Source organism: Mustela nivalis (genome assembly GCF_964662115.1).
Source record: "Mustela nivalis genome assembly, chromosome: 9".
Lineage (NCBI taxonomy): Eukaryota > Metazoa > Chordata > Mammalia > Carnivora > Mustelidae > Mustela > Mustela nivalis.
The window spans coordinates 47,942,503-47,968,349 of record NC_139028.1 but is presented as its reverse complement, the minus strand read 5'-3'; the positions used below and the strand labels follow the sequence as shown (position 1 = coordinate 47,968,349).

The 25,847-nt window shown below is 35.7% G+C and overlaps 1 long non-coding RNA gene across 1 annotated transcript; it reads left to right on the top strand.

Moving 5' to 3' along the window:
• On the top strand, positions 1-24,755 carry LOC309840462. The gene is made up of 4 exons (XR_014298611.1): positions 1-126; positions 19,464-19,596; positions 22,982-23,166; positions 24,606-24,755. It is a non-coding gene; the product is annotated as an uncharacterized lncRNA (long non-coding RNA).
• Positions 24,756-25,847: the final 1,092 nt, after the last annotated feature.

Below are 25,847 nucleotides of genomic sequence, written 5' to 3'. Positions count from 1 at the left end.
AGGACCCTGGGACTTCAGATAAGGCCATGCCCTCTGTAGCAAGGTGTTTTATAACCTTCCATAAACAGATCTTTTTGTGTTACAAGAACACAGTAGAGAAAAAAACACTTGACTATGGGATACCAAGTGAGTAGGCATTCAAAACTATTAATAGCTCCGTTTTGTCACACTTGTCAAGTTATAAAATCAGATGGTCTGAGCAGTAGTCCACAGTAAAATGGAAATGGTACAGATTTCAGGACCAGAAGGCTCAAGTAAGCCCTGTGTGCAGTGGCCAAGACACCTAAATTCACTAGTTGTTAAGTTTTGATGTTGAGAGTTGCTGGGTTTGTATCATTTGCTTCCCAGTGTAAACGAAAAATATTGATAACCTCAATACGTTAAAATATTTTTCATAAATCAACAATTGTATTGTTTTTATTTCAATAATTTCCCTTTCATCTTTTTGACCCCTACTGCTTCTATTAGTAACCCATTCCTTTATTTGCAAATTATGTATTAAAGAATAAATATTCATAACAATGAATATAAGTTCCCATGAAATTCTGTGTAAAATCATCATGGATAGTTTTATAAACTAAAGATCAATTGTTTAACCAAGTTTTAAAGAATTCAAATAGCGTCTATATTAGGATAAAAAATACTAGAAATTAGGTGAGTAATATACAGTGTGCTTGTGTAATTAAGTTTAGGGTGAAAGCAAAATTTTAAAGTAAAGGACTTACAAACCAAATTCCATTTTATTTAATTTTCTGATATAGGACTAGGAAACTCCACTGGCTGAACCTTATGTCTTGGTTAAATCACTGGAATCTTTAGGTGTCTTATACAATATCACTAATGTGGCTCAATTAAATAATAAAACTCAGAAACGCAGCAGCACAATATGTGCCACATGGATGGAAAACACATTATGACAAATGCATTTTCTGAGCATTACAGTTCAACACCTCTCATCCCTCATGGTCTGCATCTTGTTTTTGCCAAAAAAATAAAAATGAACCCTGAAATATGAAACTTCTTTCATCTGTGGACTTTTGTAACTTCTATAGGCCACTGAGAACTATCTCAGATTTTAGAGCCTATCTCTTCTGGTCCAAACACTCAGTGTGTTTCAACATTATTCTTTGCTGTCTTGTCAGATTTATAGAGAAAATGTTAGAAGCAGACAGTAACATGGCTCTATGATAAACCTTTGATGAAAATGAAGGTTCTGATTTAGCTAAATCAGTAAAGGGAACATAAAAGGCTTGATTCTGAGGATGTAGCTTGGCTCTATAGAATCTAATTAGTAGCAAACCTTCAGGACGGTTGAACAAAAGTATAGGAGCATTTTTCCTGGTTTACATTAATGGGATATATTAGATATACTCCATAGTCCAATTCTATGCCAAGTGGTTGCCGTAATGGTATGTTATTAGTAGTCAGCCTTGGTTCATCTTTCTGTCAACAACTGGAAAAAAAAAAAAAAGAAAAGAAAAGAAAAGAAAAAGAAAAAGAAAGAAAAACCGGGATCACTGGGGAAAATTTATCAAAGTATCAAAATTGCAGTGTTTTTCATTGGCACAATAGTCCTCTATGGTCTGGTGGATAATCAATCCACATTCAAATTTGGTGAGGCTCTGCTAATGCTTGTAGCCACTGATGTTGCATGGACAATACCTCTTAAAATCTTGACACACACTCTTTCTGTAACATCAGACCACTTGGATTGCTTGTTTCATTATTGAAAATTTATAGTTTCCTGGGGATCTCTAGGTAATCTTGGTTTTTTTTTTTTTTTTTTTTTTTTTTTTCCGTTTGTGGCTGGTTTATTTTGCTTAGTGTGATTTCCTCGAGGTTCATGCATATTGTAGCCTGTGATGGGATTGCCTTCTTCTTTTTTTTTTTTTAATTTTTTATTTTTTATAAACATATATTTTTATCCCCAGGGGTACAGGTCTGTGAATCACCAGGTTTACACACTTCACAGCACTCACCAAAGCACATACCCTCCCCAATGTCCATAATCCCACCCCCTTCTCCCAAACCCCCTCCCCCCAGCAACCCTCAGTTTGTTTTGTGAGATTAACAGTCACTTATGGTTTGTCTCCCTCCCAATTCCATCTGCCCTATGACCCAGCAATTGCACTACTGGGTATTTACCCTCGAGATACAAACATAGTGATCCAAAGGGGCACGTGCACCCGAATGTTTATAGCAGCAATGTCCACAATAGCCAAACTATGGAAAGAACCTAGATGTCCATCAACAGATGAATGAATCAAGAAAATGTGGTATATAAACACAATGGAATACTATGCAGCCATCAAAAGAAATGAAATCTTGCCATTTGCGACAACATGGATGGAACTAGAGCGTATCATGCTTAGCGAAATAAGTCAAGCAGAGAAAGACAACTATCATATGATCTCCCTGATATGAGGAAGTGGTGATGCAAGATGGGGCTTAAGTGGGCAGAAGAAGAATATATAACTTAAACTTTTAAGAAAATATTTATGTCAACAAATTTGAAAATGTACAAGTTCCTAGAGAAATACAGCTTACCAATCTGATTCCAAAAAAAATTGGAACTTGAGTTATATTGTAACCACTGAGTATTGGGACGTCAAACATGCCTCCCCTCTGCCCTGTGTGAACAGACATGGGGGCGTGTGTGCTCACACGCATGTGCGTGCGCACACATACAGACACACACAATCACAATACTGACGCAAATGATACTAGGTATGTTCTGTCCAGTATCCACAGTAAGGTAACTTGTAAAGAGCTAAATGGTGAGAAAAGGGACATGGGGGAGTTGACAAAATTGAAACAGTTTGAAAAACGAAGGACCATTACAAATATGGTGTTAAATGGTTAAGTGATAGAGTAAGAATTTGTCCTAATAATAACTGTTATATATTTTCTCCACAATCTTCAGTAATGCAGAACAGTTTATGAATTTTTGTAAATTATGCCATAAGGATATACATAAAAAATTAAAGGAGATAAATTTAGCACCTAGTGTCAGTACCCACAACTCCTGAAGCACAACCCAGGAAGTCGACAGTTTAAGTCCCATAGAAATTTTCAGAGGGCCTTTCAAAGTTCTTGTTTTCTGTCATGTATTCTTCTGTGTATGGGAGGATTCATTTACTTAACATCTATGGGGGCTAAGAACAATCAGATGACATCTCAGTGACACTACAACGATAGGCATTCTTTCAGCTTCATAATGTAAATGCTGATCTTGTAATAAGCACATGCAAGGAGAGGTGAGGGTCCATCGCAGATAGGAAAATAGACTACAGAATTATATTATTACCTCCTTTTTAGGTATTATAAGCAAGTCTACCAGGCTAGGAGTTTCACATGGGCAAGGAATGTGTTGGTCACATTTGCATATGTTCATCCTTAGGGATATATTAGAATACAAAAATTACATTTTTGCACTGCACTTGGATGAGTCCATAGAAATTAGAAATCTCCATTGAAACATATTTATGTTGTTTTCATGACTAAAAAATGTGCATGAAATTCAATGTGATACACTTGAAGTTATGTTAAACTTATTTTTATATATTTTGAATTCAAAATAGGTAATGCTTCATTCTGAAACTATATTTCCAGACATTTTGTTGGGTACTTTTAAGCCATTAAAGTCCTCATCTCCCCTATGGGGTCCTAGGAATCCTCCAGGGTTCTGACTCAGACTTAGATTCTAAAGATATTAACCATATTTCAACAATTTTTGTTGTATTGATTGCATAAAACTATATTGTGTTTGAATGGTTCTTCTGAAGGGAAAGTTTCGGAATTATCTGTCACTAATTCTATGACTCTTCCATGTGGTTGAGATCTGGAGATTGTTATAGGTGAAGCTATTAGGCACTGAAGCTATGTAGCTGGGCTTTCTTTAAATCAATGCATTTTAAGTATGAGGCATATAATCTCTAATTCTAAAACAGCCAATACAGTTGCAGAGCTTTAATCAAATTGGATGAGAGAGGGAGAGCTGTTGATTAAGGCATAATTCAATTCTAGTGACTCTGGGATATTGATTGTTTTTATGAGCTCTGCTTTTATAAGTTAAATGCTAAATAGTGATGCTGAACTAGTTATGTGTTATTTGTATTCCTATCACCTAGGCCTTTGGCTTCATATTTTAATTTTTCTTCCTTTTCAATTATAATTTCCCATTTTATTTTGCCTTGGCTATGAGTTCCAAGGTGCACTTTTCTCAATATATTTGAGTAAACTCCAACCCTCCTTTGTTTTCATTTCATTACAGAACTTTTCATGTATCATTCCAGAGACCTACTTAGTGCATTATTGAGGAATTTGGTGTGTGTGGGGGGAGGGGAGGCGGGGATGCTGATTATTTATTTTAGAAAGCTATGAGACAAATGACTACCTGCTGCCCTAAGGTTACAACCTCTTCATGGGATACATAAGAATTCCTAAGGCATAGTTAATTGAGAGAGGAATTTTCATATTTTCCTCTGAATTACCCATCTCCCCTCTCCCTTCCACCAAATTTTCAGGAAAGAAAGGGGAGAAGTATACTAAAGACTAGTTTATGTGGCTGTATCCTGGGTTGGGACCAGGGTATTCTGTCCTCAAAGGAAACAAGATCATTACTGGTAACGTTTTCTTTTCACAATTCTCTGGAGCCAGAAAAGAAGGGCTCCTTTTGCTCAAGTTCTCTTTTTCTCTAACTCAATTTTTCCTTCCCTTAACTGTAAACTTTCTGTGTAAGACTTAAGTGGAAAAATAGGTACCCTTAAATAGGTATTAAAAGACTGCCTAATTTGAAACTTCTCTTGATCACTAAGTGGAGAAAACTCCATTTAGAACACTAAAATGCACTTTCTCAAACCAATAGCTTAGCTTTTATTCCAAATTTTATTTTTGAATGTCAACAGAAAAATACTACTTTTCTCTCTCTTCATGACTTCTGTAACAAAATTTAATCCACACTCCAGGAAGAGGTAGTATAGGTCAACTGAAACAAAGGTCATGTGTTCAGAAGGATAAAAATAGAAGTGCATATTATTAGCTTATTTAAAAACTGTCGCCACTTCACTAAGACTGGGAAGGAAACAGTCTGTGAAGCTTATCTATTTCATAATCCACCAATATGTTCACAAAATAGTGTAAGCCAAATATGCATATCTTTTGAAACGTGCTGAATGTGTCCAATAGAAAAATATAGCCTAAGAAAGATATCTTGAGACTCTTCTTCTTTACTGCATATTCATGGATAGAAAACTTAAATATGGATTCAATAAGAAGCTGTACTTCACAGGCAGCCATACTCAGTAACTACGTATATAGCTCCTGACTTATATAGCTCCAGACTTTATAGTTAAAACAAACATCTCAAATCTCTTCCTGAAGTAACAGTGGCTTCAATTCAAATTTTTCAAGACTTTCCCTGATGTTTTCATTGTATACTTGTCAATAAAGGTCATTTGTTATTGGATATATAAAATTACTTAATGTATATAAATTAGCAAAGACTTTTCTATAAAAAGACAAAATAGAAAAATATTTGGTATTTCCTGATTTAGGACTCAATAAAACAGATCTGAAAACTTACTCATGTTTCTTCTTAATGGTCAATCTATTCTAAATGACTTTAAATTCCTGTCTCTATTTGTATGTTTTTATAACCTACCCTGAATGTCAGACAAATATGTAATTATTCAGATAAAACAGGATGTGCTAATTATGTGCCTATGTATGTATACATATATACATATAACTTGTGCATGTTTTATATATACTATATATATTATATACATGTTATATATATAATCCACAGTGAGGAGGGTAGAAGGTAATGAAGCAAAAGTATTGAGAACAAAAAAATTAAAGTGGATGAACTTATTTTTGTTATATGTAGGTGAATATTTGGGGAATCCAAAAAAATGTCTTATAAAGTATAGGAAACTTATGAAATCTATGTAGGAGGCAAAGAGGAAGCAAAAGAGGGAAGAAAAAGTAAAAGGATATGCTTATACATTTAAAAAAAGAAAAAAGAAAGAAAAGGGACACAGGAAACATTAGAAGAAGATTGCACTCCTTTTGAGCGCTGGCCTATATGGAAATTGAATCTATGCCTTGGGCTTAATTAGTTTAAGCAATTCAGCGAGTGTGCACTTATACTGCATGAATTAAACAGAAGGTGTACTTAATGTGAGGCACTCTAGATGCCGAGCTTGAGTTGTTGAACAGTATGTATATAAATATTCATATCTAAAATATTTTTCTTGATTAAAAAGTATTCTGTGAGTTTCTGAAAGTTTCTTAAATAAAATTCATTCAGTTTCATAAGTCATGAAAAGAAAAGGAATTGATAAAATTAAAAAAAAAAAGCAATATATCAAGCAAGATGGCTGAGTAGGTCGTCTTCCAACATATCCTCCACTTGACAATGACAATTAAATTTGGGATCCTTCCATGGACAGAAGTGCCCTTCGTGGAATCTGTGGGATCCAACACCACAGACTCGGGACTTAGAGTCTTGCCCACGCATGCACTGAACAATAGGCAGACAGATTTTGGTACCAGCTACAGACCCTGAAGTAGCCTGTGGAGCAGCTCCAGCCTCTCTTAGCTGCAGTCTGGAAGCCCCTGGAGAACACTGACTTAGACAACCACCAACATACAAGAGAACCTTTGTGGAAACCCAGCATCCAGTGAAATTCCAGTACCCCCACTGAAGGAAAAAAAAAAAAAAAAATTGAGCCTGGGTGCATTTGAGAAGGTAAGAGGAACAGTTTGACTTTAACTATGTCACCCCTCCCAAAAGGCAGCACAGGAGCCATCAGGAGTGAAGGAACATGAAGGTGTATATGGGAGCACTAGGTTTTCCCAGATGTTAGGCCTGCTGTCAAAAAGGCCCCTTTTTCTCTCCCCCACTCCCCCCATTCAGAGTACTGAACTAAAAGCTACATGAAAGTGGTGGAGTTTGAGAAATGGGATGAGAGTGGCTGGGAGAAGAGCAGCCATGACTCAGAAATGTGTCAAAGGCATGCAGATCTTACTAATAAGTGTGTCATGAACTCCATTAGGAAACTTACACACAAGCCACTGGGATGCCCCTGACTTCCTAAACTGGCCTATCCAGTGCTTGAGATGCCTAATCCACAACTCTTCTAACCCATAGCACACTCCCTGCACACAATCCCGACTGCAATGAGAGGGAGGTTTGGTAGACAGTTGGACAGCACGTTCAGAAAACTGGCTTGAACCTGTGGGCCAGGAAGACCCACAAACTTTAGCATAGCCCTTGGGAAAGGAAAAGGGAGGCTGTTAGCAAATCGGTCTGGAAGCACAACATATTAAAACCTATGGGATGTTGACCAAGCGGTTTTAAGAAGAAAGTGTATAGTAATAAAAGCCTGCATTAAGAAAAAACAAAAATCTTAATCACTAACTTTATACCTCAAGGAACTTTATAGAAAAACAAAGCCCAATGCTAGCAGAAGGAAGAAAAAAACATGGACTGGAATGGAATTAAATGAAACAGACAAAAAAGACAAAAGATCAATGGAACTAAGTTGGTGTTTTTTTTTGTTTTAAAGCTGACAAATCTCCAGTGACACTAAGAAAAAAAGACTCAAATCAGAAATCAAAGAGGATACATTACAACTAATGTCACAAAAATCAAATATCATAAAATATCATAATATAATATAATATATTATAATATAATATAATATATATTATATCATATTATAATAAAATATGATAAAAGGCTACTATGAACAATTAAGTACCAGCCAATCAAGAAATAAACTGCTAGAAATAGATACCTTACTAAGACTGAGTCATGTAGAAAATCTGAACAGATCAGTAATGAGTAATGAGATTGAATCAGTAGTCAAAAACCTTCCCCAAAGAAAAGACTAGGATCATGGTTTCGTGGGTGAATTCTACCAAACATTTAAAGAAAAAATAATATCAATTCTTCTAACTCTTCAAAAAAATTGGAGAGAAGGGAATACATTCATGCTTATTTTATAAGGCCAGCATTACCTTGATACCAAAACAAAATAAGGACACTACAAAAAACAACAGGTCAGTATTTCTGATGAGTATTTCTGAGAACTGCTCTTGAAGGCATTATGCTAAATGAAATAAGTCAAAAAAAGACAAATACTGTTAGATCTCTTTTATGTGGAATCTAAAAGAGCTGAACTCCTAGAAACAGAGAGAGATTAAAGGTTGCCAGAGGCTAGAGTGTGGGGGAAATGGGGAGGTGCTGGTCAAAGGGTACAAATTTACTATTAGAAGATGAAAAATTTCTGGGCATCTAATTCACAGCATAGTAACTATAGTCAACAGTATTGAACTATATATTTGAAAGCTGCTAAGTAAGATCTCAAATATTCTCACCACACACACAATGACCTTTATAGGAGATGATGGACCTGCTAATTTTACAACGTATAAGTGTATCAAATTAGCACATTGTACACCTTATATTTACACAATGTTATGTATCAGTTGTATCTCAATAATGCAGTGGAGGGCAGCATTATACTTAAAGTATCAAACAGTTGAAGGGAAGGGAATTACCTTTCACATGTATAAGATAATACATAAAACATCCTTGAAGTAATTTGGCCAAGTTCTTAAAAGAGAATTTTTGTCAAGGAATACGTTTTTAAAACATTACTGAAAATTGAAAATATGACTTCCTCCTTAGTTCACTGAGAAAGACTGCTCTCTACTAATACTTTAAAAGTCAGTCCATATTTTAGACAGCAATTTTGACATCATTTGCTATATAAAAACTATCTACTGTAGTCTTTAAATGATTTAGTCAGTGAGTTGGATTTTTAGTTTTGCTTGTATTTAGGGCAGAAGTCACAGTCAGTGGCATGGAAAGCAAATTATGATTTAAAGACTGTTAAGTACTCTTAACTCTAATAAAATAGACAAAAAAATGTTTCTGAAATAAAAAAGGAAGTGCTCTGGCAAGACACTGAGGCTTTAGAGGAGATGAAGATTTATCTGTTACACTATTCTATCAGTTTGTATCCACAGTCAAATGTAGTGGAAAGAGAGCCTATTATGCCCTCTGAGTATAATAATTCAGGTAAGAGCAAAGCTGCCTGCCTTAGGCAGATCAAACAAGTGGTCCTGGTTTGTCTTCCTTGTTCCTCTCCACTTTGTTCAGCAGACCCCTCATCCATCAGGCTCTCACATTTCATGATTGATTCTCTCCCTCTCAACCCCCTTTACTTCATTCTCTATGATCTGCTAGATGAAGAAATTATCGTAAAACCAGCACATATTTGTTTCGTCGGGATAACCCAGAGTTACCTAAAATTTTAGGACTACCTTCAGTGCACCATTTTGTTCCTTCCTAAAAGCTCTGGAAGTTGATCCTTCTACCCCTTACTCCTTAACTTGACATTTTTCTACTTCCAACAGTTTCTCTGTATTCTCAAGATTGATTCTCAAGATTGTATTCTCAAGCTTCTCAACCAATCTGTATTCTCAAGATTGGTTATAGGTGTGAATAGAAAATCTAATTATTCCAGAAGTTTTTTCAAAAATTTTTTTTTGTCTATCTTATATAATGGAATGCATTTTAAATATTATTCCAGGTAATACAGTAACTCATACACAAATATATATATACATATTTGTAAATACGTATGTGTAAATGCATGTACGTGTAAATACGTAATTTGTATTTTTAAAAGATCCCTGATTTAATTAGTTGCTGGTCTGCTTAGCTCCATATAGAGAACAAGTTCTAAAAATGGAAAAATTGAGTCTGCTGGAATTCCACTAATTGCAACTCATCTACTGAAAACACATATAGAAGCTGAGAATGTAAAGATCTGTTTGAAGGCACTGGAAAACTAACAAGGCAATGAAAGGACGCATAGAAATGAATGCCATATAGAAATGACACACAATGAAGGACACATAGAAATGTTGCTTTTGGTACATACGGGACCATATTGTCTCTAAGGTATCGGTGCATTCCAGGAAAGCATCTGTGAACCAAGGAAGGGGAAGAATGCTAATAGTCTTGAATGTCTAAGGACAAAAAGTAGAGTTGAAGGTTATCATTGGGAGAATGTCATGGGAAATCACAAGCACTCTGGACAGAAACACCAAATGGATACATTATAGGATTAAGAAAGAGATACAAATAGAACTACCCTTAAGGACTAAACGCAAAAATTTACATTACCTTATTCCCTGAGATTATATTTATGTGATCCAAATGGCTAGTGCCTCTAGCCATCTGCCAGAAACAAATGTAAATTTTCTCTGAAGATAACATTATACATAGCCTCTAGTCTCCCTCCCCCCAACTATATCTAAGAAAATGCAATGTTCATCACTCAAACAAAAATAATCAGGCACTGAAGGATAGGAGATGAAGCCAAAATCCAAGCAAAAAGAAAAGACAAATCATTAAGGTCTTGAAATAAAGGATTATTACACAGAGATTTTAAAATAACTATTTTGAATGTGTTAACAGAAATAAAAGTGTCAAAAATCTGTTAGAGAATGGGAAACATTTTTTTTGAAGAGGAAATTTCTAGAACAGGAAGGTACAACAATAAAAAAAGTGAGAATTTACAGTGTTTAACAGTTGTTAGACACAGATGAGGAAGGCACTGCAAGATGGGACATGTGAAAATAATGGGGATGAAGCACAGAAACACAAAATGCTATGTACACTAAAGGAGACCTACTGAGGATGCTGCTTTTAAAGAGTCAGTGATATGTGTATCTGAATTTCTAGGATATGATCTTGTATATGAAGGACAGAGAGGATGCAGAGAAAGGAAGAGAAGGAAGAGAAGGGAAAAGGATAAAGAATAAAGCAGAAGCAATACTTCCTATATTAAGGACTGAAGTTTTGTTTTGTTTTGTTTTCAGAAAGAGGAAAGAGTGAGCTGCAGATGCAAGAAGTTTTATGAATCTGAAGTGTGTTAGAGGGGCATCTGGGTGGCTCAGTGGGTTAAGCCTCTGCCTTCAGCTCAGGTCACGGTCTCGGGGTCCTAGGATCGAGCCCCAAATTGGGCTCTCTGCTCAGCAAGGAGCATGCTTCTCCCTCTCTTTCTCTTCCTGCCTCTCTGCCTACTTGTGATCTCTCTGCAAATAACATTATTCATAGAATAAGGATGACTCAGAAAGAGTCTGGGCAAAATAGCCATGTAATAAATTTCAAGAGACTTATTGTATTATTGTATTAGCTCATCAAACTCAACAACAGTATAGGCACTATATTATTTTTTCTTCTAATTTACAAATGGGAAATTAGGATTGAGTAATTAGGATTTTTTCCCCCCAAGTTCACACAGAGACTAAGAAGTGCCTCTAGAACTGCAATGTTTGTTTGATATAACAACCCAAACTCTAAACCATTCTATTCTACAATACTTCAATCATGTTGACATATAAATTTTGGCTCAAAAATTATGACTTTCAAGGTCTATCATTTCATAAATACTATTATATATCCAGATAAGTGTTGTAGTTCTTTCTATTCACCCACACATCCATTAACACACATACATTTATTTAGTACCCTCAGTGAAGTATACACTTTTATAGGTGTTTGGGTTACATTAATGCCAACTGTGAAGGGTCTGAGATATTTTCCCTACTTGGAAGCTAATCAGTTAATCTGTCATGATTTCATAGATGTGGACAAAGAAGAACTCCTGGACCAAAGACAAAGGAATTTATTATTTCTAGAATAGCAGGCAATATAAATGTGTGCTGGCACCAGCTCCCTTAGTCCTAAAGACATACAGAGAGGCAGGGAATGGCTTCAGAGCAATCCGTGCACACAGTGGGTTTGCATTACTCCTGCGAAAGCCCAAATTCAGTCAACTCCAATCTTTTACAACAGGATGCTAGCAAACATGCCCAACTTTTGACCTGCTGGGAGATACTATACTTATTATATTGGGAAACAAATAAACAAAAACTCGCCTTCCATTTTCAAGGAAGATGCTATCTATGATATCTTCCAGGACTGTTTGCTATACAAAAATCCCTGAAAAAAAATATTCCAGATCAAAAGGCTACAGTGCCTCGGCTTATAAGAAGTGTAGAAATGAAAATGACCTGGAGCACCTGGGTGGCTCTGTTGGTTGGGTGGCCAACTCTTGATTTTGCCTCAGGTCATAATCTCAGGGTGGAGCCTGCTTAATAGGTCTCTATCCCTTCTCCTGTGCCCCTTCTTCCACTCACTCACTCAACCAAACAAAACAGCAAAGAAAAAACTGAAAATGGGCCATGCAGAACTCTCTCAATAATTAATGAACAGACAAAAGTTCCTCCTGGTGAAGCTTATATTGTAAGACTAAAACAGTAAATATAATAAATGAGTTTTTAGCTTTAATACAATAAGTGTTAGGTGGGAAAAAGAGTAGGTAAAGTTACCTTTAAATACATGTACAAATAGTTGTCGAAAGTAATGTTATTAAAATAGGTTTATTATCCCTGAGCGTGGCCTATCTTCATGTGTTGATAAGAAGCTTGTTGGGGACACATGGCTGGGAGATTAGGCGAGTGCAATATAAATTTTGGTTGATCAGACTAAGTCTAGATGAGACTGTAAGATGAGCAAAGAATCAAGCTATTGAAGGAAAATTTTTTCCTTAGTATTGCATTCTCACCTGCTTTTATATTAATTTTGTTGTTCCTGGGAAGAATGAATACAACTAAGAGAAAACAAGCTCATAATGTTGTTGATTGTAGATCAAGTCTTCACAAGAGGGTAGTTAAGAATATAGAGGAGGAAACCTCTCTTAACCAGCATTTTTGTATATGGAATTTATTAGACATAGGAGTATATACATAGATTTGGGGTTTGATTAACAGCTGTATTCAAGTCCCCCCAAATTTGAGCTGTTAAAGCAATTCCAAAGTACATTGGCCTATTTTATAACCCTTTTGGTACCCATTCTCTTATAAATGAGAAACCAATTTTCTCAAGAGAAGCAAACAAACAAAACCTCCTTTTGAGTCCCCAGAGATTCAAGCTGACTTTGCAAGCCAAGCCCAGGAGGTGAAAGTGTTTCTAATCTTGGCAATGCACATTTTCCTTGCTTGTGAGATCTTTTCTGGTCATTACCCATGGTGCTCTCTCAACTCACAGTTAATTCATCCAAACTGGCTTGCATCCTCTGGGACCCAACAGGGAAGTTTGGGCCTACTTATGGCTGCAGGAAATGCTATTCTGTGTATTTTCAGTGAACAAGAAAATGATGGTTTGGATACTGTAAAATCCTGCAGTCCCTTGAGGACAATATACTTCACATAAGGCAGGATGATAAAAAGATACAACTGATTTTTACACTGATCCACCAAAGTGAATTCTGAGGCGTAATATCATTAGAGGAAATTTACACTACCATGTAATAGGATAATATATATATATGTATATATATATATATATATATATATATATTAATTATATAAATACCCGAATTAGGTTTAAGGATTTGGTGAAAATTAATGTACTTTGTATAACTTACCAAAATAAATGTCCTGCTGACTCAGCACCAGGAAGATTACTTGCTTGACAGAGAGTATAAGAAATATAGTTCTGGGTACAGAAATCTCTTTTTATCACTTATTTTTCAAAATAAAGTTATATTTATAGCCAGAAGTTTTACAAACTCTATAGATTCTGTAGCTGCTAACTCCTAAAACGATTGCCTAAGGGTGCAATATTTCTGAAGTGTAAATTAGGCTTTTGGTTTCTGTCAAAAGTTGCATCAGTATTTTCTTACACATATGAACACATTGATTTGCATTCTCAGATAAAGGCAGCCACTTATCACAGAGTAAAATGGAAACCTAGTTTTCATCTGCAAATCATAAGAAGGACATAATGGTGGATGTTGTTGTGTAAAGGACTGTAAAATTAATTTGTGTTCCAATATATTTAAGTATTTTACATTTTGTGGAACTGACTCTCAGCATTTTCATCATATTCTACTGCACTAGGACTTGGGCATTTAGGAATTAGTCTTGGAAAATCAAATAAATCTACTATCTAAAGAACATGATTTTCAAATTTTTGTATATTTTTATAATATTACATCATGTCTCAACAAACTGAGATAATCCACTGGAATATAGTTAGCATTCATAAATGTGAGACACTGGAAGAGGATAGCATATTAGAGAGGCTACATTTAGGATGCTGGAAGAAAACTCTACTCCAAGAATGTAATTTCTTAAGAAGTTTGCCTATCTCCTGAATTGGGGCCCTGAAATTTTTCAGACATCATAACATGAGGAAAATGTAGGGATAATGAATGCACCAGGAATTATACAGGGAAGCCCAAGAAAGCAGTCCCTGAGAGAATGGGAACTCTTGAGGTAAGTCTTATGATCATCTTTCTGTCTGCACAGTATTTCTAAATGTCTATAGCAAGATGGAACCCTAGTAGGACAGTAGTTCTGCTGTGAAGGATGAAAAATCAGACTTTGTAGCTACTGACGGAGCTGGGATTAGTGAAGCAGAGAACTGGACAGGAGGGTCCCTCTACCCCCATAGCTGAAGTCTAGGTTTGCATACACAGAGTGAGACTATGCAAGGCTTAGTAGAAAGCAGTTGCATTATAGGACAGAATTTGTAACAGCAGAGACCTGCCCCCATTAAGACAGAATTCCTTAACACTAGGAAAAAACCGAGACACAAGAAAGGCTTACCTTTAGGAATAAGGATGCTCTCAGGAGTACAAGCTACTCTAAACACCCCCCACCACCACCACCAACAAGTTCTCAAGGCAAACTCAGATGATCTAAGGAAAGACCAAGTCTGGAGTTTGAATCTGATTACAGTGACTTGGATTTGCTGCAAATTTATCCTGACAAAGTGTAAAACCAACATTACACAATGTAAGCCCATCAGCCATTATTGAACTGCCTAATACAACTCAGAAACTTTCAGAGGAAAACAATGGACACAGTACCTTTAAATTATGTCATAATTAATGTCTGGTACACATGAAATGAGACATGGAAAGAAACAGAAAAAATGCAATTCATAATCAAGAGAAGTCCAAAAACAGGAAAAAAACAATAACCCCATAAAATGTACAAATGATTTGAACTCCTATATCAAAAAGGAAATATATTTATGATGTATGTTCAATAAGCATATGTAAATATCACACTATCATTAGTAACAGAAGAAATACAAATTAAGACCGCAATTAATCACTACTTTACACTAAAATAAAAGTACAATAATGCCAAGTATTGGCAAAGATGTACTGCAACTGGGAATCCTCACACGTTGGTGGGGATTGTGTAAAGTATTCTAATGAGGTGGAAACTAGTTTGGTAGTTTCTTATACATTTACCATATTATTCACCAATTCCACTCACTCACAGATCATTCTAAAGGAATGAGAAGTTATATCCACAAAGAAGGCTGTGATCAGAAGGAGCAATCAGCGATCAGAAAACAGATCTTCAAAATTCTGAGGAAAGACCTTTTTGCCTACTCTTGTTCCTAAAAGCTATGTTTAAGCTCTTCCAGGAACATGTGCACAGCTGTCTATGTGGGGGCTGGGGTAGGTAGCTGCTACAGAGCTAAGAGCTGAAATTGCGGGACATCAGTCACGATTTGCCTCCAAGTCTTTTTCTGTTAAGTCATAAGCTTCAGTAGGCGCCAGACTTCCAAAATTGTTACAACATAAAGATTCTGCCAGTGCAATTGTTGTAGAGGTTGGGAGACGGTTTCCTGGTACCTCCCACTCCGCCATCTTTCAAGAATCCTGTTCCTCATACTAACTGGTTAATGAAGGTTTAAAAAAAAAATTATTTTTTTCAGGAATTAACAACGTGGCTGGGATATATTATTCTTTTAATGTATTTCTTGAATTTGATTTGGTAGCGCTTTGTTTAGAATTCACGGAATAGTTTTCCTTTCTTGTAATATCTTTATAAGTTTTATGAAAGGTTTATGAAAGGAGGTTTGAGGTCTTTTTTCCATTTTCTAAAGTACTCTGATAAGACTGATTTACTCTATAAAAGCTTAAGGAATTTACTGATGAAGCCACCTAGGCCTGGAGATAACGTTGTGGTAAGTTCTTAGTTACAGATTCCATTGCTATAATATTTATTTAGATTTTCTAATCTTTCTTGATCATTTTTGACAATGTATTTTTCTAGTCATTCAACAATTGCATCGAAATTTAAATTTTGCTATGTTGAAGTTTTACATTAAAGTAATACTCTCCCATTATCTTTTTTTCCCCCTCCCATTATCTTTTTAATGATTTTAGAATCAGTATTCAAGTCATCATTTTCTTCCAACCATGGTCTTCCACTTTTTTCTGTTGGGTTACAAGTTTAGTCAAATAACTTTTGTATTTGTTGATATTCTCTATTACAAGTTTGTTTTCTATATCATGGTTTCTTCCCTTTTCTCATAAAGTTGTCCAGCTTCTTCTGATTATAGATTTTCAGTCTTCAACCCTTTTTTTTATAACTACAAATTTCTCTCTAAACCCGACTTTATTTGAAACCCACGAATTTTTTGATATTTCATTATCAAAATACATTTCCATTAGAATTGTTCTTTGCACCTCATTAATAGATTTTTTTATTTCAACTTGGTTAGATTTTAGTTCTTTTATTTCTCCAGAAAGGGCTTTTATATCTCTCGAGAGGGTTTCTCTAATATCTTCCATGCCTTTTTTGAGCCCGGCTAGAACCTTGAGAATTGTCATTCTGAACTCTAGAATTGTTCTTTGATTTATATAGTGTCTAGATATATATTGTTCAATTTCCAAACATTTGAGTATTTCCTTGTTATCTTTTATTATTTATTGTAACTTTTACTCTATTCAGAAAGCAATCTATATAATTTAACTCATTTAAAAACTGTTGTGACTATTTTATGACCTGACTTGTTATCAATTTGATAATCCCTCCAACTTAATTTAACAATATTCTGCAACATGGGGTGCCGGGTAGCTCAGTCAGTTAAATCTCTGACTCTTGGTTTTGGCTCAAGCCATGATCTCATGAGTCATGAGATAGGGGTCCCCACTGGGATCCATGCTCAGTGCACAGTCTGCTTGGGATTTGCTCTCTTCCTCCCCCTCTGCCCCTTCCCCAGTACATACCTTCTCTCTCTAAAATAAGTAAAATCTTTTAAAAAACTATTCTGCAACTCTTCTGTAGAGCTTTTTCTTCTCTGTAGCACTTTCTATAATGAAATGTATTAATTGCCTTAAAATTTTCTATAGGTTTTTGATTTTACATCTGCTTGAGGTATCCATAATTAAAATGGATATATTAAGATCTTCCACTATGTAAATTTTTCTAATTTTTTTATTTGTGTTTTATATATTTTTTTTATTTTTTATTTTTTATAAACATATATTTTTATCCCCAGGGGTACAGGTCTGTGAATCACCAGGTTTACACACTTCACAGCACTCACCAAAGCACATACCCTCCCCAATGTCCATAATCCCACCCCCCTTCTCCCAACCCCCTCCCCCCAGCAACCCTCAGTTTGTTTTGTGAGATTAAGAGTCACTTATGGTTTGTCTCCCTCCCAATCCCATCTTGTTTTATTAGGAGAAGAATAAATGAAATGTGTTTTATATGTTTAAGAGTTTTGTTATATAGGCATATATGTATAGATGGATAGAGGGATATTTAGAAGTTCTTTTAATCTTCCCATTGCATTGGTCATGCAATATTATGACATACACCCTGTCTTATCGCTAGTGCTTATTGACTTAAAACATATTTTCACTTATAGTAATATTGCCATAAAGGTTTTTGGGTTAATATTAGTGAGACCTTTTTGGGTTTTTTTTTGACCATAATTTTGCTTTCAATCCTTATATGTCCTTATATTGAAAGTATACAATATATAGTTTAAATGCATATCCATGCAATGTGTAGTTTAGGTTGTCATCCATCCTAACCATTTTATTCTGTCAAATGAATATAGTCCAAGTAATATTAACATGCAACTGATGTGTTAGAAAACAAATAGAAGAGGGATTAAAACCGATCTGCTTCTCCTGCATTTTACTTCTCTTTATTCTTGTTTCTCTGAAAAAGTATTTTTATTATAATTTTTATTATTCTTATTCTGCTATATAAGCTTACATAAATTTATCTTGAAACTTATACATTCTTTAATAATCCTTAAGATTTTATTAATTTGAGAGAGAGAGCACAAGAGAGAGCAGAGAGCACAAGTGGGGAGGCAGGGGTTGAAGCAGAGGCAGGGAGAAGCAGAATCCCCAATGATCAGAGAGCTGAGGTAGGACTCAATCCCTGGACCCTGAGATCATGACCTGAGCTACAGATAGACATTTAATGGCCTGAGTTACCCAGGTCACTCCCATTCTTTAATATTCTTATAGTCATTACCCTAAGATGCCAGTTACTTAGCCACTATCTCCTAATTCCAAAATTATTCACTTTTACTCAGTTCTCTCATGCTGGACCTGGGCTGCTACAGGTTGCACTTTTGTTTTCAGAGAACTACCAGGGCTTTGCCTTACAGTGTGACTGAGAGGTAGAAGTAGGGGAGGACAGCATTTTCTCTACTATTTTTCTTGTTGTTACTGTGGGCATTTCTCCACAAATGGCAGCAGCCATCAGTTCCAGTACATAGTTTTTAAAAATATTACCAGATTCAGCTTTAGCATGAGGCTCACACATACCACTGCCAGACAAAGCCTATACCTTAGAAATCAGAGTTCCTGTTAAGTGAGGCCTCTGTGTACTCATCCTCGAGTACATTCATCACAGTCCTAACTCATAGGTTAAAAGATTAAGTAATTTAATGCATATTAACACTTGGAATGGTACTATAAAACATTATAAGTGTCATATAATATAATCTATTTATATCAATATCTAACATATACATGTACATGATTATATATATATACATATCCATCCCTTGACCTTGAAAGATATACTCTATAAAAAGTGATTACACAATCCTATTTATTATGGATTCCCTCAATTATATTTTTGACATTTGAAGAACTAATTGATGTTCCAGAATCATCATCACCGAAGCCAGATCTCATTGTTACATGAAGTATACGTTGAACCAAAAGAGAGAGATTGGACGGAGTAGGGACTATCTCAGACATCACCTAAAAGTTGATTTTGTTTGTTTTAATGTGTCCTAAAGACAAAGTACTGAAACACAGGTCCTTTTGAGTTTCTAGTTAATTAAATCCGAATCAGTTTAGTCAAAAATAGTCACTAACTTGTTATTATTATTGTTTTTCAATTAATGGACAGAGTTCTTCTTTTGCCTATTAGGCTATCATTAACTTACTGGGATTTACCCTAATCCTCCCAGACCCCCCCACCCCAGTCTGAAGTAGAAGAGTATTGTAGTAATTCAGCAAGGATATTTGAAATGAGAGTATGAAGTTTTAGGTTCTAATTTCATAGGTGTTATTTCTTAGGTCTGGTATTCCTGGTGGATCAGAAGCTACTGACATCATCTGGGAGCTTGTTAGAAATGCAGAGATGCAATTTTCAAAACAGGAAGATTTGGATTTTTTGAAATTACCAAAATTCACTGGAATTGTGAATATGGTGAGTGATGGAGAAATGGATTTCCTTGTACATAACTTGAATTAAATTAAGAAAATATTGACTTAAGAAAGTGATTACTTTTTTAAAAAAGTCTAAATAAATTTAAAGTAAATAATCATATCTCATCCTTAGAAATAGTATAAGCAGACCTTATCACTTTTGGAATCTTCAGAAAATTGTGACTATTAGAGGAGCTGTGAAATTATACATAAGAAATATACTACATATCTTTATAGGTTCATGCGTTAATAGGTAAAATAAATTAAGATTTATCACTTAAAATTCATTAATCAGAGAGTAAAAACATGGGCAAGTTTGACTACTACATGTGATTTTCAAATGAATATTTAAAACAATGCCAAGCAGCAATCACTCATATTGAGTCTTGACTTCAAAGGCCAATTTGTATTCAAAGAAAATGTTATTCATAGCAAGAATTTTAAATTATAGTGTGAAAAAAATTTTGCTTCAGTTATAAAACAAATTATATGAGTTGTTGAGAGAATGGCAGAGATTTCAAGGAACATAATGTATAGAATTAGATAAATTATTTAAGGTTAGTTCCTAATTAGGTTTAACAACATCAATAATTAACAATTCCCCAAACTCAACAAAAGTGCTTTATTCTTTTCAAAGAGTTTTTTATTTCCTTATTAGATGCTCACATCAAGTCCCCAAGGTTACTTGGGAAAATGTTACCCTCATTTATTGGGTAAGAAAAGTGAATGGTGGAGACATCTGCAGACAGCTTGTTTTGAGTACTATCATCTGTCATCACAGGATTACAATGGAATTAATGTTACAATTAATTACTTGTTATCTCAGTGCCTACCTCATAATCTGTGAGATATCCCGACATTTTACTGCATGTACCTCACTTTTGTCTGGATTCACACGCCCTATAATAGTCTATGAAATCAAGTTTACAAATCTATCACAATTAAACAGAAGAAACAAGAACAAATCAACAAAATCCTAACTATCATGACTATATGGTAAGTAGTCACGACAAAGGAGAAAATCTGTCAGTCATTTTAGGATAAACAAAGGGAAAGCATGCTCTTTAACTAAAACAATAAGCATCTCACTGGCCCATAGAGAGGGAGAGGGAGCATGAAGGAAAGAAAACACAGACACCCCCAGAAAGGAAGAGAAAATGAAGACACTTACCAGTGAAAAAAATTTAATATGCATCGCTCCCTTTGAAATCAGATATAGACCACAGGAAGGCATTGGGCGACTAGCCACTGCCAACATTTTAAAAATTAAAAAAATACCAACAGCCTCAAAATGGGCAGAAAAATATCTCAAGGGACAAGCACAGAGGCAGTCTTAGCAGAAAAATGCTTTCTTTTATCATCACCATCTTCATCGGTATTGTTAATATTTTGAATGTACTAGGTTTTATGTAAAGAGCTTTAAAAACATTGTCTACTTTGCTCTACAATGCAGTTTCATGAGGTAATTTATTGTTTTGTGTTCTATAGAAAAGAAAACTGAAGAGCTGAGAAATTGAGTAATTTGCCCAAGATTAAATAATCAAATGGATTACAGTCTGTGTCTCCCCTAGCAAAAATTACACGCTTCTACCTTCAAAACAAATTTCCTTTCATAACACTCAGAAATATTATGGCGCAATTAACAGCAACTGCAGGTTATCCCAGGAAAGCAGATCACTGTTATAGGAGACCTCCTGTGACTCACATTGGAATTGCCCTCAGAACAATGGCGTCCCAGTGTGAGAGGAAGACTGTATGTAAATGCTACCCTAAATTTACGGAGGTCAATTCTTGAATCATATGTCTTGACTCTTACTATGGACTGCATGTTATGTCCCCCCAAAATTCATACCTTGAAATACTAATCCCCAATGTGATAGTATTAGAATGTGGGATCTTCTTGGAGGTGATTAGGTCATAAGTGTGGAGTCTCCATTAATGAATTAGTGCTTTTATAAAAGAGGCCTCAGAGAGCTTTTTCAGCCTTGTCATCTGAGTGCACAGTAAGAAGATGGCTGTCCATGGACCAAGAGTAAATTCTCACCTGACACCAGTCTACCAGTTGTCTTGATCTTGGACTTCCCAGCCTCTGGAACCACGAGAAATTAATACAGGCTGTTTGTATGCTGCAGTCTCTATGATATTGTATTATGGCACACTGAATGGAGTAAGACAGCCCTCTACCATATTAAGTGAGGATTTAGAACTTTTCCTTGTTCACGAATTCAGAATCTTTAATTAAGGAAGTTTGAAACTGTCAACACTCATTATTACCAAATCATTCTCACACACATTCTCACTTTTTATTAAATCTTAGCCTTATTAAGGGTAAATACCTAGGATTAACCCTGCGTTTTGCATTTATTACTGACAATTCCACATATGTTTTTCCTATTGATTATGTATCTCTCAGAGGAAAATTCAAACATATATTCAGTATTTTAAGATTTTTAGTTTACCTATATATAATTTTATATACAGCTAATACATACTTGAGCCTTCTAACTATTTGAGATGATTTTTAATTCTGCTAACATGTTTCCATATCTTACCTTTTTTCATCTTTGGCTCTTATCTTCACATCTAAGTCTATGCACTATGATTATATGACCTTATTTCAGAGGAGCCATACTTTTTCCTATCTTAATCAAGATGCCAAGTCATTTTATAACATCTTTTTTAATATAACCTTTGAACACTTCATGTGCCAGGACCCATGTAGGTGCTAGTGATGGAAGAGGGAACAAGACTTAAATCCTACTGTCAGGGAATAAGCAGTAAACGAAAGTGGGAGACTCAGACCAGTCACACTGATGGCCCTTGTGTTGTTTTTATTTTACACTATCCCTTCACAGCTACTTGTGATGGTGAATTTTATGCATCAAATTTGACTTGTGCCACCAGGTGTCCAAATAATTTGGTCAAATATTCTAATGTTAGCATAGAATATATTTATGAGTGTGTCCTTGGATGAAATTAACATTTAAGTTAGTAAGCTGAGCAAAGCAGAATGCTCAGTGCTGGCTGATGCTCTGTATGTGCACAGCTGGAATGGCCAGCCTCATCTGCACATAGCTGTAGGGGTCCCATTGTAGGGACCTAGGCTGGCAGTTTGTACCTGAGCACCTGCACAGGCGCCTGGGCTAGGACCTGGGCTCTTGTGAGGGAAAAGAGAGAGAGGGAATGGAAGGATCTGGGTGGCTGGTTCCCACAAATGTGAATGCCCTTGGGGCAAAAATTGTTGAAATCTGTAGGGGGTCCAAGGCATTTGCTAGCCATTAAAGTGGCAAAATCTGCAGGGCTGGCTGCAGAGCAGATCCATGAAGCTCCATAGCTCCCACTATGTGACCGCTGTTGTTAGCCCCTGCTTTTCATCTTATTCCTAGATCTCTCCGTAGTGCTCAGCTTTGCTGGAATGAAACCGAGGTGAGACCTTCATGTGATGCCCTGAAAGTCTGAGGAAACTGCCACCCAACCCTCTCTTCTGTTTCTAATCGAGGGAGCTCTTTTTAGCTGAGAAATTCCCTTTTAGCACAGTGCAATGCTGCCTTGGAGAACAGGATGACTGCAGGTAAGTGAAATGGTCTTCCTTCTAGTAGGATTACCTTCTTAGCAGTCATTCTCAGGTCTTTTTTTGTTGCTGCAGTGACTTGCTAAAAGTTTCCCAAGAGCTGCTTTTGGTCTGGGATAGCTGTCAGTCTTTGGGGGAAGATGGAGGCAGGTCGTCATTTTGGCGACAGGACTCCATGAATCCTTTCTCTCTCTGTCACACACATGCACACACACACACACACCTGGTTTTGTATTAATTAATGCACCCTAATACAGGTGCAATGTTTTTATTTTGTTTTTCCTTTTATGCATTAGGTAAAGGAGAAATCTGTCCAGCTTTTGTAATTGTGGCTTGTCATTAGCAGCACTCATTACCCACTTTGGTGTGTCAGATCAAATACAATTCTTGGTCATATAAACCTGAACTTTATATGGTACCTGTGATAATTACATCTTATGGAAAGAGAAGTTGACATTCAGAGTATGACATGACAGCTTATATAAGCCTACCTAGGGTGAGAAAAAAAATGGGTGATTATGAGGGGTGCAAATGTTGTTCCTATGGCATTTCCATTTCTCAGTGAATTAATCATTCACAACTCTGAATTTATAAGTGTCTTAGGAGCTTGCTTAAAGTGTTTCTACCTCTGAGATATTAATATACTCCTGGTATGCTGATAAAATCAATGTGCTGAGCCAGCAAAGGGCCATATCTGAAGCTTAATAAATTCATCAAGATAATGAATTTAATCCCTCCAGGCTTCTTGGCAGCGTTCTTGTGTGCACTTTTCAGCCAGAGAGGTAGAGGAATCAACATTTCTTTAAATAAGGGGACTAAACATTTATTTTTCTTTTGAAATTTCTACCAATGGATGTAGAATGCAGAAGAGAGAAAATCAAAGAAAATAGGTATTCCAATAGTATGAATAATTTAATGTCTAATTTGTTTAATTAAAAAAAATAGAAGGTAAATAATCCCTAAAGACTGACCTATGTAATTATATAGTGAATAATAGCATAATTAGCACTAGAATATAAAATCATCAAGGGTGGTAGTGGTAAGTAATTCAATTCTGTATTCCTAGAGCCAAGCATGATATCCAGCACATAGCAGATGTTTAATAAATATTGTGGAAGGGACAAATATTTTAACAATAGTGAACTATTAAAAGAAGACTGATAAACACATTGCCTGATTAAGTATTTTTATTCATGACCTATGTTGGGCACAATCTCCTAGTATTTTCCCCTTTTCCCCTAGAATAAAATATCTAGATTTTAGTTGGTTACATGGTCATCAAGAATAAAGTTTCCATTTCATATTTTCTAAGTAGAGTCTCTAGGTAACAGTATGCTAACCAATAAGACAGAAGTGTTCTGTAACAAATTCAATAAATTATTTATAATCTTTTTTTCTTTTTTTTTAAACCCTTCTTTGCTTACATCCTTGAAATACAGACATGATGGCAGGAACTGTAGCTCCCGTTTTGGCCTATGTGGATGAGTGCGACATCTGGGGGTTGCAGAGAAATGAACTGCAAAGAGATGGCGTCTCTGAGACCCTAATGTTACAGGGTCACCAGAGAAGAATCAAACTGCTTATCTCTTAACTTCTATACGTGAAAGAAATAAACTTAAAGAGTCGCTCTCATTTTATTGCATTTAACGCTCACAGCTGCACATAACTTCACAGAGCCAAACAAACACACCTAATAGAAAACAGCAAAGGGAATTTCTGCTTTATTGTGTTACATCTACTAAAACCTGACAGGAGGGCTAGTGAGAAAAGACACCACAGAAATGCCTTCAGAAGTTAGAATTCAACTGTGGCTCGAGTGTATTTGTGCACAGAAACAGAAGCAGAGCAGGCCACAGATGGTCTGATGAAAAACATCAGCATGATGGAACAAGAAAAGAAGAGCCAAGAAGGACAGGAGATACACATGCTTAGTTGTTCTCTATTGTTTTCAATTACGTAAGCCCCTTCTTAGAAAATAAAGCAGGAGTGAGAGATGGGAGAGGAGAGCTAGTAGCATTATTTTGTATTGTCTTAAGTCCCATTTTAGAAATCTGAGGATAAGAACAGAGTGATTCTCCAACATTTATAAGCTTAGGTAAAATAATGTGGTGCTATTTTCTGTTGATATGTGAATGATTTTGTTTTTCTGGGTTTTCTCCCCAGTTGATCTTTTGAGTTTTCCTTCCCTGAAATTTGGTCCAACAATAACTATTTGAACTAAAGTAGACACCTGACCCAAATAATCACTTCCCAGAAATGTGGAATCATGTAATGTAAGATAGAAGATGAATCAGACTTCACGAAGAGCTAGATGGTAAATTCTGTACTCCAAGAGCTACGGAATGGCTGTTTAAGGCTATGTTGACCATGAAGAAGTTTTCATTAGTTGCAGGGAGAGAACAATAGAGAAGATTCATGCTCTAAGCTGAAATGAAAAATGAGTAATGGGGAAATGGCTTTCAAATTCTTAGGTCTATTCCCTTCCTGAGGACCAACTCGCCCCTACCTTTGCGTCCAAGAATGTGTGATATTCATCTCGAAAGTCCCATTTGTGCTCAAGCTATTACTTTAGCCACCAAATTAATAAATTCTAAAAGGGGATGACTCTTACTTTAGACTGTACTATATTTATATATTTCAACCCGTAACTTATTATATTCTTGATTTAAGTCACACAATTT